Genomic DNA, 14020 nt, shown 5'->3' with positions numbered 1-14020 from the left:
CATTCTCACCAATATTCCATCCATTCTGACTTGGCACTCCTTCTGGTCTGCCTGCAGCAAAATTCACAGGGAGAAGTCTCCCTGCTTTTTATAGCCAAATTTTGTTTTTCTACTCAGACTGATGTTATCAGCACCCTTAGTCACCATAATCAGACTAGAGTCCACTGCTATGGAGGGAGCTAAAAATACGTGTGGCTGCATCTGAATGTATTTCCCCAAAGAGCTGCCAAACTGTTTCAGGAATGGCACAACATGAGTAGTATACGAATTCCCAAAGGGCCTCCCTGAGCTGTCTTCTGGCAATGGAAAACCTTCTGGTGATTTCCCAGAAAATCATTGACATAGTTCCTAGAAAACATTCCCTCTTAAAGATTCAGATCATTTAGTCTAATTACATTTTAGATATAAGGGACAGAGTTCAAGGACATAGATTAATTTATTCAGTTCATTTGGAATGTGAATGTGTGTCTATATATGTTTGTGTATATGTTCACATATACATAATCTGTGTATATACATGTGCATGACTTTTTTGCACATGTGTGTACACTCAAATACATATAAAGACAGAGAATAAGTTCTATAGATGTATTTTTTTTTCACATTTCTCTCAAAATAGATTCAAAATTCCCCATTACTAGTGATTATAAATTTACAAGTGATTGAAACCAACATATGATGGCTTGAGTTACACGCTGGTTTTCAAAGACTTGGTAGCGCCTACTAAGGCCAGGACTGGAGCTAAGTGGGAGGAAGAAACTAGAACTGGAATGTGGGCTGAACTCATACTTTCCTTTGCTCCTTTCTGCATGACTATTCACTCATCTGTCCACCCATTTACTAAATCAAGTCATTCAACAATTACTGACTGAAGACTTGTTCTACACCAGGCTCTGGGCCAAGCAATGGCAATGCCTTCATACCTGGCAAACATGTTCTACTCCGGGTCTCACAGACATTTCATTCCTGCCATGCTCTAGGCTTAGCCATACACAGAGACTGATATGCAGCTCCTACTCCTAGTTTCCCCTACCTGGCCAGAGGGAGGCCACCCAGTCAAACAGGTTACCAGGTCTACCTGTATGGACAGAGATTGCCAGGCAGACAGGTCCAAAGGCCTCACTGCAGACAAACCATCTGATCCTTTATTCTCCCTTTACAGCACTTATTCTAACATTTACCAAAATGATGGGCACTGAAGCTCTAGAATAGCTGGCAACTACATTTTTAAAAGCCCAAATTTCAGCTCTCTAAAGGAGAAAGTACTCAATTTTCATTTCATTGATAAAGTAATTTTCTACATGTTATTTCAACAAATAATTTCAAATTATTTGCTCAACATCATAATACTTCTGTCTGTTTTCTTTCTGTCAGAAGTCTTAAAAACCCAGTCCAGGACATATCAAGGGTTGTACTACTTCAGTATTGACCAAGAGTTTAGTAAAGGCCTTTATTGCTGAGAAGCTCAACAAGTTGGCCTAGACTTTTCCAAACCAGAGAAGAAATTGCCATAAAGAGCAGTACCCTCCATATTGATTAGGAAATTACTCCAAAGAATAGGTTGATATGTAACAAGACCCATACTTTTCTATTCCTGCTTCTGGACAAAACTGCTATTATATTTACACATTATTTTATTATCATGCAAAAGGAAACCATTATCTCCCCAGCTCATATAAATGACAGGGGGTTGCTGGAATGTCGGAAGAGGGACAAACCAGGTAGTTTCCACTTGGTTCCCAAGGTTACTGTTAGGGGGAAAGGATGTCCTGAGCAAACTCCATACAGGCTTTGTAGAGTCCACCCCCACTCCATCAAGACACTGGGAACTACAAATCCCATGATTACCAAAGGGAAGGTTGTGAGGACCTGAGGGTGGAGTTACACAACTAGGCTCTTGGTTTGAGTATTTAACTGACCATGTGGCCGGGGGTCGCCCTTTTGGCCACGCTGCATGCTCTGTTTTTCACCAGTTTGACGGGCCATTGGGATTCCAGTTCAGCTGAATGGGTAGGATGCATTTACAAACTTATCTCCCTCTTTTTCTCCCTGAGTTACTCATTTCTCCACTTCCCCATGCCTTGTAAATAAACCTTTTATCAAGCTTTTGTGTGTGTCTGCAGTTTAGCATTAATAAGTCCCTTTTAAGCACGTGGTGAGGAGCCAGTCAGACAACCCATTTTATATCGGGGTTGCTCTGTAACATTACAGCCCATTTCTTGGACTCACAATAAGTCAGATAAAAACCAAACACAATTTTAGGAAATGAATAGGCATCAATTCTTCGTGGCGACTCCAAACACGATGCTCACTGGCAGAGTGGAAATTTGCAGGACAGACAGAAGGCAAGTATAGCTAAGTCCCAAGCAGCAGGAGCAGGAGATGCTCAGTTGTATAAAAGCTAAGCCTTCTCAGGATGACTCTGCTACCGTGACATCGCTGGCATCATATCCTGCTGGCACATACTTGGGGCAAGAATATCACTACAAAGGCTGCTCAAGGTGCCATCTGCTCTGCTATAATTTCCTTGCTCCTTTTCCCTTACCCCCGACTCATATATACATGTTAATTTCCTCTTTCTTCATCTGTCCCCACGATAGAACCACTCCTTTGCTTACAAGAAGCCCTGTTCCCATCTTTTTCTGTTCAAGACATTTTTGGTGCCCCAAATTCTTTTATTCTGGCTTCTAGCCAAAGTTTTTGCCCTCTTTCTTATTCTACAAATAAATCTCTCCAATATTCAGCTTTTTTATATTAAACCTTGATGATCCATCAAACCCACATGTTTAATCAAAAACAACAAAAAGACCTATTTTAGCTCAAATGCAGGAGGAGCATAAACTCAACTCTTCAGGTACAGTGAGGAAAGAAAGGAAAAACAAAAACAGTTGGTTCTATATTAAAATCATGGAATGTAATTTCCACAATTCAAAGGTTACTACTGAAGAATCAGAAAAGTAAAGAATATGCTTTACAGAATTTCTGGATCTTGCTAGCCTTCCTCTATCAATCATTTCTCTCCTTTATTCGTGTAGATGGGCCCCTCCTGTCCTGGACTGCCATCTGTCATCAGAACATGACCATCTGGAGTCAGAACAGTCATCAATCCTTCCACAGATCCAAGTTCTTTTTAATTAAAAGGAAAATACAACTGAGAAGTTGTTAAATGTTTCTTTAGCAGTTCTGTTTGATTTCCATTAGGGATACCTTACAACTAAGAGCAATGTGAATGACTCCATAAAGTTAGGGTAGAGATGCTGCCTCAGGGGCTATGTGAGCTCCCATTGCTGCTGTCATAAATGACCACAAAAGGAGTGACTTAAAATGGCACGAATTTATTTTCTTAGACTCCTGGAGTTCACAAGTCCAAGATGGGTCTTATGAAGCTAGTGGCATAGTGGCACAGGAGCACAGCTGTGTTGCTTCTCATGGCTCGAGGGAAGGGTCTGCTTCTCACTTTTTCTAGCCACCAGAGGCTGCCTACATTCTTTGGCTCATGATCACACTCTCTGGGCTCTGAACTCCACTTCATCATATTTCCTTCTCTGACTTTACAGGCTCCATCTTTTCCTAATAAGAACCTTTGTGTCCATATTGGATCTCCTTAGAAATGCAGTGCAATCTTAATCACACCTGCAAATTCACTTTTGCCATATAAGTTAACAACATCTTCATGGGTCCTGGGAATTAGGCTATGGACATCTTTGAGGGCCATCATTCTGTCTACCACAGCATTTGACATAATTAGGACTTACTTCCTGGGTACTAAAGAGCCTAATTTCCATCCATAATTAGGAATTTCAATCAGGAGAGTGCTTGGGGATTGTTGGCAGCTGGAGTTGATCTTTGACTTATTTGACTATAGTCCCAAATTCTGGTCCCACTTGATAGGATGTTCTGATGAGAAACACCAGCTTTTAGTCATCCAGCCTCATAGGAACTCTGAGAACATGAGCAACCCCCTCAGTCTCTCTGGCCTTCTGTTTTCACCTCTCTTCTATGGGATGATTTAGAAGAAACAGACTCAGAGACAAATTTGTCTACCTGAGTGCTCTATCTACATGAACAACACTAAGAAGAATGAGGGAAGTAGGATTTGGCAGTGATGAAGATAGAAGAAAGACTTCAGCTGGTTCTGTAGGAACTCTCTTGGGAGAGCCCCTCAGCATCGTTCCTCTGTAGGGCCAACAAGATAGGCACTGTGCCACCTGTCAGACTGAAACTAGGGTGAGATCCACCTCAAAGGCAAAATTTTGAGATGCCAACATACTCAGTGATGTTACACTGAGTGTAATACTCAGTGGATAGAGGCCTCCCTCATGGCTAGGGGTTAAAGTCTCAGTGCTTACAAGCTGTTGCCAGCCACCATGGCATGAGTTCAATCCCCAGCCAAGGTGTTAACCCACATGGCTCAGCAGACCTCTCCTGTCTTACCCACTGCTCCCCTCAGCAGTGCATTTCAGTAGATCTGGGTGTTCTGCTCCCCATTCAGTCTCTGGTGAATCCTCTCACCCCCCTGCACCTCTGGCCTGTACCCCAGTTCTTGTATGCATAAAGAAAATAAATCTTTTAAAAAATACTCAGTACATGATATTTTAATGCACTGTTTCTTTGAACCGAAATCATTGTAAAAATACACAATCAACAAAATATTAAAAAAATTTTAATAAAGTCAGGACCAGCAAAAGTGCTACGTGGATCCCATCAGAACTTAAAGCAAAAGGAGAAAATGGTCATTACCGATGCTTTATTTAAAATTTTGATATTTTGATCCTCATGGAATCTTTGTATTTTTTATTTTTAAAAATAGCCATTAAGAGATTGTCTTGATTACTGAGATTTTTATCATGTCTCAAAAATTAGGCAACCTCATTCTAACCCTGTGCTGAATGCAGGCTGCCTCTATCCCTCCCCCCAACCCAAGAAGGGGATATAATCTAAGACCCAGGACAAATCCTGGAGAGGAATTCATTATTCCTGGTATATGGGAAAGAATTCCTGCTCCTGCATAGCGAGAGGAAGTCCACCACAGCATCCTGTTGTGATGGCAAGGCCTACCTGTAAGAAGATGATCTTGTCAATTTTTACACTTTGGCATAGATAGTGATGAAGCACTTAAAAATTATAGTTTTGGCCTAACCTCTTTCTTCTGTCTTCCTAACAGTCAAACATTTGAGCAAAAGACCCGAACAATTTATTTAGACCTGATGTTGCCATTAATATTTCTGTCAATGTGTGGCTTTGATCTATGGTGTTTTAGCTTTTGTTAGAACTCCTAAGAAAATAAGTCAAAGTGAACTTCATTCTATCCCATGGCCTGTCTAGACCCTTAACCCCAGAAAAGCTTATGCTGATGATCACAACCAAGAGGTGAATAGGCATAAATCTTTCATTGACATAAGATAAAAAAAGTGTGTATAGATACAGATATAGATCTCTAAGTACAAATCCTACCAAAATGAGGGTTAGTGAAAGTGCTTGGTGAGTCTGACATATGTACACAATGTTCTAGAAGCTTGTTGGAATGTGTGAAAAAATATATATATTACTTGTATTAATTAAAAAATCAGTGGGGAGATTAGTGAGTCTCAAAAGGAGAATGATTTTACAACCTCCGGATAATATCTGAATCTCCTAAGAAGGTGCTGAATTCTGCAATCCCTTCTCAACTTCCCAGGAGAAAAGTTCTGACACTTAACATTGTTTCCTACAAAAAGCTTCATGATCTCTGTGGTGAATTACTATTACTGATGGGAGAATAAATTTATATCAGATGTATTGAGACATAAAAAGACAATCATCACTGTTGCTAGATGAAATTATTGACACATGCATGTGAAATAAAACAATGGTAAGGCATTCATCATTAACCAATATGCATTTTTGCCACATGAAAAATATAACTGCAGCTTTTTCATGAGCCAAATTTCAACAACAGCTGTTGAATAGTACTTAAAGAGGTCATCACTCGTAGAAGCAACCTTTTATCAGCAGTCATGGAGATAGGTATTTTCTTTTTTTTTTTTCTTAAAGATTTATTTATTTATGCATACAAGAGCTGGGGTACAGGCCAGAGGTGTGGCGGGTGAGAGGATTCACCAGAGACAGAGTGGGGAACAAAACAGGCAGATTGACCAAAGTACACTGCTGAGGGGAGCAAAGGCGAGTCAGGAGAGGTCTGCTGCGCCGTGTGGGTTGCTCCCTGGCTGGAGATTGAACTTGTGCTGCAGCAGCTGCGGACTTCTTCATAGGTTGTGTTTTAACCCTTGTGCCACCAGGGAGGCCCCCAGAGATATGTGTTTTAATTGTAATTTTTTTGAGGTAACATTGGTTTGCAATGCTTTATATGATTTAGGAATATATGATTTAGGAGTATAGGATCATACCTCTTCAGATCTATGTCACCACACCACTCCCACCACAAAGACACCCATAGCACTCCATCATTTTTTTTATTAAATATTTATTTATGCATACATGAACTAGGGCACAGGCCAGAAGTGTGGGAGGTGAGAGGATTCACCAGAGACAGAGTGGGGAACAGAACGGGCTGAAATACACTGCTGAGGGGAGCAGTGGGCGAGTCAGGAGAGGTCTGCTGAGCCATGTGGGTAGGTCCCTGGCTGGGGATCGAACTGGTGCTGCAGTGAGTGTGTATAGCTTTATAGGTTGCATCTCAACCCCTTGCACCACCAGGGAGGCCCCTCCTCCATCATTGTACTGGAAGTTTTTAACTCATGTATTACCTGAAGGGGAAAAAATGGCACTTCATTATAGTTCCCTCTACACACTAGAAATAAATATTGTGGACGCCTCCTTCTGTTTCTTGCCTTGATACTGGTTCTCCCTCTCTCCTCTTCCTATTTAAAAAAAGAAATCACTTGCCATCCTTACTAAACAAACCTCATATTGCTTCTGATGAAAGAAGTAACAGAATTTCTGAACACTGTGTACTCTTCAGATAGTGCATTTCTACAATGAATCAGTTTCTTCTTCTAATTTTGCAGATTATTTAGCAAAGTGTACATCTTGAAATGGATTGTGTAAATGCTTGTTCATCTATGAGCTTTTTATATTTCCTTTGGAAGTTTTTCCTTGTGCTTTTAACATTTTCTGGTGTAGGATGGTGATATTTTTTATTTTCTTTAAAATTTTTTCTCTGATTGCATTTTAAATCCAACAGTGATATTTCTCTTTCCTCGTGATAATAATTTCTTTTATGATATGAAAGTACTTTGTTGTGATTTTTTAAAAAATGTAGTCCTAGTTGATTATACAGTATTTTCATTGTTTTTCAGTGTTCAAGTCTTTGAGGTGTTACCTACAGAGTCTAAATCATGAGATTCAGTTAGACCACTGAGGGAAACTCTTCCTTTTCATCTGCTTTTTTAAAAAACTATTTTTTACTATTAGTGTGATAATATCAGACAATTGCATCTAAATAACCTGATGGAGGTTACACTTCAGAGATCGTTTCCCTGGAATGCCAAAGATTTACTTTCTTTCTATTTATTACAGAAGGGAAAAAAAGAAAATGTAAAATGAACTAAATGAAGACTCTGCATGGCACGTATGGTTTTTTTCTTTCTTTGTTTTTCAGATTTATTTGGGCATCCCTGGGATGCAACGGGTTAAGTCGGGTTATGATGCTGTCCGCAGCCTCTCCAGCACCCCCAGCCGGCCAGGGAGCAATCCACATGGCGCAACAGACCTCTCCTGACTAGCCCACTGCTCCCCTCAGCAGTATGCTTTGGTCAATCTGCCAGTGCTGTTCCCCACTCTGTCTCTGGTGAATCCTCTCACCCCCCACACCTCTGGGGTACAGGCCAGAGGTGGGGGGCAGAAAGGATTCACCAGAGACAGAGTGGGGAGCAGTACAGGCAGTTCTACTGAAATACACTGTTGAGGGGAGCAGCAAGCCAGGCAGGAGAAGTCTGCTGTGCCATGTGGGTCAGCTCTCTGGCCAGGTTCGAACTCATGCCACAGTGGCTGGTGATAGCTTGATAGCGCTGAGACTTTAACCCCTGCACCACCAAGGACGCCTGACAGTAATGTTTTGGTGAGTATTTTCCCTCCATTCCCTTCCAATTTAAAATAAGCATAACTGATGTCCACTCAAATTTCACATATATCTTTTAAAAAAATAACTCCTCCTATATATCTAAAGAGAGAAAAATGCCAATATTTCCAATAATCCAGGAAGAACTTTGAGTCCTAGAATACTAAAGGGAAGTTGCAGACAAGTTAATCTTGCAAGAGTTAAATTAAGACAATTTGTGAAATAAATCATGATAATGTGAATTAATTGTTGACCTTTTAGGTGGAAAGCAGACCTTTTAGGTGGAAAGCAGGTTGAGCACAGCACTGTGATGCTGTCCACAGCCTCAACAGTGCCGGTTTGATTCCTGGCCGGCCAGGGAGAAACCTACATGGCGCAGCAGACCTCTCCTGACTCGCCTGCTGCTCCCCTCAGCAATGTTTTCCGCAGTCTATCTGTTCTGCTCCCCGCTCTGTCTCGGGTGAATTCTCTCACCCTCCCATGCCTCCAGCCTGTACCCCAGTTCTTGTATTAATAAATAAATCTTTTTTTAAAAAAAGGTGGAGAGCATAAGGATGTAGTACTTCTTGGATTTAATGAATTCCAGATATTTAATTATTATCATATTATAAAAGTGACTTTCACTGGACTTTCTTATATAAAGTTTAAAAATTAAACTAATTTTTAATTGCCCTCATAGTTCCTCTTATTTATATAACAGAAGTGAAATAGATATATATGCATTTCTTCTTTACATATGCAATTATTGAAAGGCTTTTATTGTATCATAGAATACATCAAGTATGGATTATTTTATTTCTCCCACAAATGGTGAATTGATTTGATTATTTTTGACAATTGTCTTCCATTATCACCTATCACATGTTGATGATTTTGGCTTGAATGTTCTGCTCAGAAATATGACTGAATGCTTTCTCACATTTTAAGGAATGGTGTTCTTTCTTTGGGGATTTTCCATTGCCTGTCGATTTGTGATAAAATCTTATCTACTACTTGAAAGTGTAGTGAAGATATTAGATTTACATAGAAATATTGTTTCAGTGTGACATCAGGGTTGACTTGAATTATTATTTAATAATATTAGAGAAATGAAGATAGGTATTAGAATATAATCTTACAGCATTTTTCATTCCTGTGAGGAAAACAACCTGTGAACCTTTGAAAAAGGATCTTCCATTAATACTTGAGGAAGACATTACTGAATTAGCATGTGACAGTAGGAGGCCACAATTTTCTTGGTTATGCTGTTGAGAACTTCTAAGTGTTGCTCCTTTGTACCCCTTGATTGTGATCATATACTGAGAATCACTCATGAAATCATTCAGTTGTCTCCATGCTGTTGTGACAGTCATTTGCTTGGGTTGGTTGTATCTGACATGGGCAGAGTCCAGACACCCAACCCTTTCTCAACAATGACACCTGCACTTTTTGCAAAAAAGGAATAGAGGCTGATTTTAAAGGGAGCCTCTAAGTTGAGAAAATACAGACCAATTCAGAATTGGTTTTACTACCCAGCTGCTGTAACTAGTGTGGGTAGATCAATGTATCTCCTTTCATAGTGACCAGATGAGTCCAAATCATTATTATTATTGTTTTTGCTGTTGTTGTTTTCATTCTTAGAATGGGATAAAATGTTAAGGCTGGGGCCCTCGCTGGTGGCACAGGTGTTAATTTTCAGCGCTATCAAGCTATTGCCAGCCACTATGGCATAAGTTTGATCCCCCACCAGAGACCTAACCCACATACGGCACAGCAGACCTCTCTGTCTCGCCCACTGTTCCCCTCAGCAGTGTATTTCAGTAGATCTGCCTGTTCTGCTCCCCACTCTGTCTCTGGTGAATCCTCTCACCCCTCACACCTCTGGCCTACCCCCCAGTTCTTGTATGCATGAATAAGTAAAAATAAATCTTTTTAAAAAAAGGCAAGGCTAATTTGAGGATTAGCGAAAAGAAGTATTTATAAAGAAACTACTACGAACAGGGCATGGTTTTTGGTGTTTAGAAAGCTGTGGAATTGCAGGTCAGTGTAAGCACTGTTGGTCATGCTACTAGGTCACTTGAGAGGACTTCCAAAGACAAGCTGGTTACTATAATTTTGTTACAATTCTGCTGCTGAGTGTGTAGACAAAGCCTTATTCATGAGGTTTGCTCTATGCATTTGCAGAGTAGCATTCCAATGAGAAAAAAGTCTGCGAAGATTTTTTTCCTTTTCCTATCCCTTCAGATTAAACAAATTTTTAATCTTTCAGTGTGAAAATTTGTTCCTGCTTTAACTAGGAACAAATAAGATTCATGTGTCATTAACCTCTGAAAATTTTGGAGTTAATAAAAGAAAATAAACAAAGCTAGCTGCACAATAAAATAAATACTACTAGCATTCTATCTTTTGTTTTCCGTTAATCACCTTGTAGAATGAAATGAACTCCAATGGGACACAAATATCTACTAGTAGACAGGAAAGTCCTAATGAAAATTATGACAGTTTGATTGAAACTAACTTGTACATAAAGGATTCCTTTCTCTAAATACCATTTGGCCTTTAGAATTTCCCTTAGGTATTTGATTTGGATGCACACACCCAGAAGTAGGGAGAAAACAACTCTTTGCATGGTTTCTCACAAAAGCTGTGGATTATTTCTGCACTAGAGAACATGTGGCTGTGTTCCACACAGGGATGACCAGTGGAGGGTGAAAAAGCTAAAAAAAAACAGGTCACGGCAGGAAGTAATGACAAATGATTGAAAGAGAAGATACCAGTAGAAGGAAACTGAATGTGTAAACATATGGGAGCTTGAGGCTATTTGTATAAATAACACCGTGTCCTCACAATCCAAGGGCACAGGTGAACCTTACATCACAGTAAAATAGTTGATGGATATCTGGAGATTCTACACCTACAGGTAGAAATTTCCATTTACTGTGAAACTAGAAAATTATACTGAAGATGTTTACATTTTATTTTATTTTTTTAAAGATTTATTTATTTATACATACAAGAACTGGGGTACAGGACAGAGGTGAGGGTCATAAGAGCATTCATCAGAGACAGAGTGGGAAGCAGAACAGGCAGTTCAACTGAAATACACTGCTGAGGGGAGCAGCAGGCAAGTCAGGCGAGGTCTGCTGCACCATGTGGGTAGCTCCCTGGACAGGGATCGAACTCATGCCACAGTGGCTGCGGATAGCTTCAGAGGTTGTGTCTCAACCCCTTGCAGCACCAGGGAAGCCCCCATTAGTGTTTTCTGCTTTGTTGAGGTGGGTATTCACCTGGACCTGAACATGCAGGTCCCACAACCTGCACACCATTGGTTGGAGAGTGACCACACCATTTTTTTTCACACCATCTTAGTTAAAAATCTAGAATGTTAAAGTCTACACTGAGGACCAAAGATAATTTTATGAAATAAATAGCACACAGAATTGCCTTTATTTTCACTTGCCTACTTGAAATTATAGCTCAAACCTCAATCAGTAAGTAGATTATAGAGAAAATTTTAGAGATGCATTTGTGAAAACCAGGTCTATGAAGAAACTCATAAAAATTATGTTATTCCATTAAGTAAAAAGTATGATTATAAGCTATCTAAACAAGGAAACCTCACTTCTCTATGTCTCAATTCTCTCATCTATGAAATGATTTGGAAGGAATGATTTCTAAGGTATGAAAATGGTTCTAAATTCCATGATTCTATGAGTTTATAGAATTGAATTGTAAGAGTCATATTGGAAACAGGCATGATGGTATTGGAAGACACTTCAGCTGAGATCCAGGTCTGAGTCAATCAGTTCAAGCAATACCTGCATTAGCAAAGCCTTTGTGTGAATTATCAAAATGCTCCCTCTCCTGGTGGACAAATTATAGAAAGTCACCCTTTCTTCAAGGCACAGAATTTTTTCAAGAGCAGTGATAAATGGATTTCGAGGCTTTGGGCTTTGAATGCTCCTGTACAGAGCAAAAAAAAAGTATACGTTTGTCCTAAGATCAGTTTTATTTCTGATCCAATTATGATTGGTTCACAAAATCAGAAATGTCCTGGAAGAGAATCTAATGGTAATTTTTCCACCATTACTTCCAACTGCAGATACATGTAAATTCCTGAGCATTTCTGTTTAGGATGTGAGGGGCTCTTGGATTTACTTTTAATAATATTTACCTGGACTCCTAACATTTTTTAAAGCATAATTCTATATTTGTATTTTCAAAATCCATTTCTTTTTATCCCCCTAGCCTAGTCTTTTTTCAGGCTCTGGTATTAATTACATGGAAGATATTTGAAGGGTAAAATTATTAAATTTACAAGGTGCAGGTCACTGATTAGATTTACCATTTGCCCATTCTGGGTGACAGCTGCTTTCACAGCCCTTCCTCTGCCCCAGAGCCATCACTCAGCAACAGTCTCCTTCCAGGGACCTCAGACACCCTTGGCTCCTCCCAGGAACTTGCTATCCTCCCCACACCCTGTGATTCATCTCCCCAGGGTAGGATGGTCACTGGTTGCCTGGTGTTTATTCAGGAATCATTGAGTTTATTTAAAGCCTCACAAGTCTCAAAGGATCAGTGAGTTCCACCCAGTAGGGAGCTTTCCTTCCTGCAAGGGTTCATTTAGGTTCCCAAATGCCCTAAAAACACCATGACTTCTTTGCTACCTTACTAACTGGCAGATGGATGAACATTTTTTTTTTAAAGATTTATTTATTTATGCATACAAGAACTGGGGTACAGTCCAGAGGTGTGGGGGATCAAACTTGTACTGCAGAGGCTGTGGATAGCTTCACAGTGCTGTGCGTAACCCCTTGCGCCACCAGGGGGGACCAGCAAAGTTTTACTTTTGGTCTAAGTATCTTTGCATACCAGGAATAAGCATACACTCATGTTTACTCTGTGTCAATACATAGTTTAGGGCCTCCCTGGTGGCGCAAGGAGTTAAGACGCAACCTACGAAGCTCACCGCAGCCACTGCTGCACAAGTTCAATCCCCGGCCAGGGAGCTACCCACATGGCACATCAGACCTCCCTTATCTCACCCACTGCTCCCCTCAGCAGTGTATTTCAGTCAATATGCCTCTTCTGTTCCCCATTCTGTCTCTGGTGAATCAGCCCCCAAACTCTGGCCTGTACCCCAGTTCTTATGTCTATAAATAAATAAATCTTTTAAAAAAAGACTCTTAAAAAATACATAATTTATTTTTTTAAGATTTATTTATTTATGCATACAAGAGCTGGGGTACAGGCCAGAGGTGTGGGGGGTGAGAGGATCCACCAGAGACAGAGTGGGGAACAGAACAGGCAGATTGACCAAAGTACACTGCTGAGGGGAGCAGCGGGAGACACAGGAGAGGTCTGCCTCACCATGTGGGTTTCTCCCTGGCCGGTTGGGGATCGAACTTGTGCTGCAGAGGCTGTGGATTGCTTCATAGTGTGGTGCTTAACCCCTTGTGCCACCAGTGAGGCCCAAAAAATACATAGTTTAAAAGTAGGAGTTTCTATGGTGAATGATAATACTTTCATCTAATAACTGTAAAAGTTACACTTAGTAAAAAATAACAAGGATTTCCTTAAAGAGAAGTGACCTTCCCTGAACCTAATAAGACTGTGACTTGTACTAGAAACTCTGACATGTATGACATTGCAGTAAATGGATAACACTAGTTTAATGATGTCAGCAATAACAAGGCAATACAGTTAATAATCAAGTGTTATGTGTTGATGTATCCTATATTTTAACTGGAATAAAGGAAATTTATGTCCTCTTATAACTGCAGTATCGGTCACTTGAAACATAGCTAACCCACACTGAGCAGTTCTGTAAGTATAAAATACATATCGATTGTGGAAGTACAAAATTAAGAATACAAATTAACTCAATTTTATACTGACTGCATGCTAAAATGATATTGTAGATATATTGCATTAAATTAAACATTAAGTGCCTCCCTGGTGGTGCAAGGGGTTAAGCACTGC

This window comes from Talpa occidentalis, unplaced genomic scaffold (genome assembly GCF_014898055.3).
Source record: "Talpa occidentalis isolate TD23 unplaced genomic scaffold, MPIMG_talOcc4v2.1 talOcc4.3, whole genome shotgun sequence".
Lineage (NCBI taxonomy): Eukaryota > Metazoa > Chordata > Mammalia > Eulipotyphla > Talpidae > Talpa > Talpa occidentalis.
The sequence above is the reverse complement of the archived record's forward strand: the minus strand, read 5'-3'. Positions refer to the sequence as shown.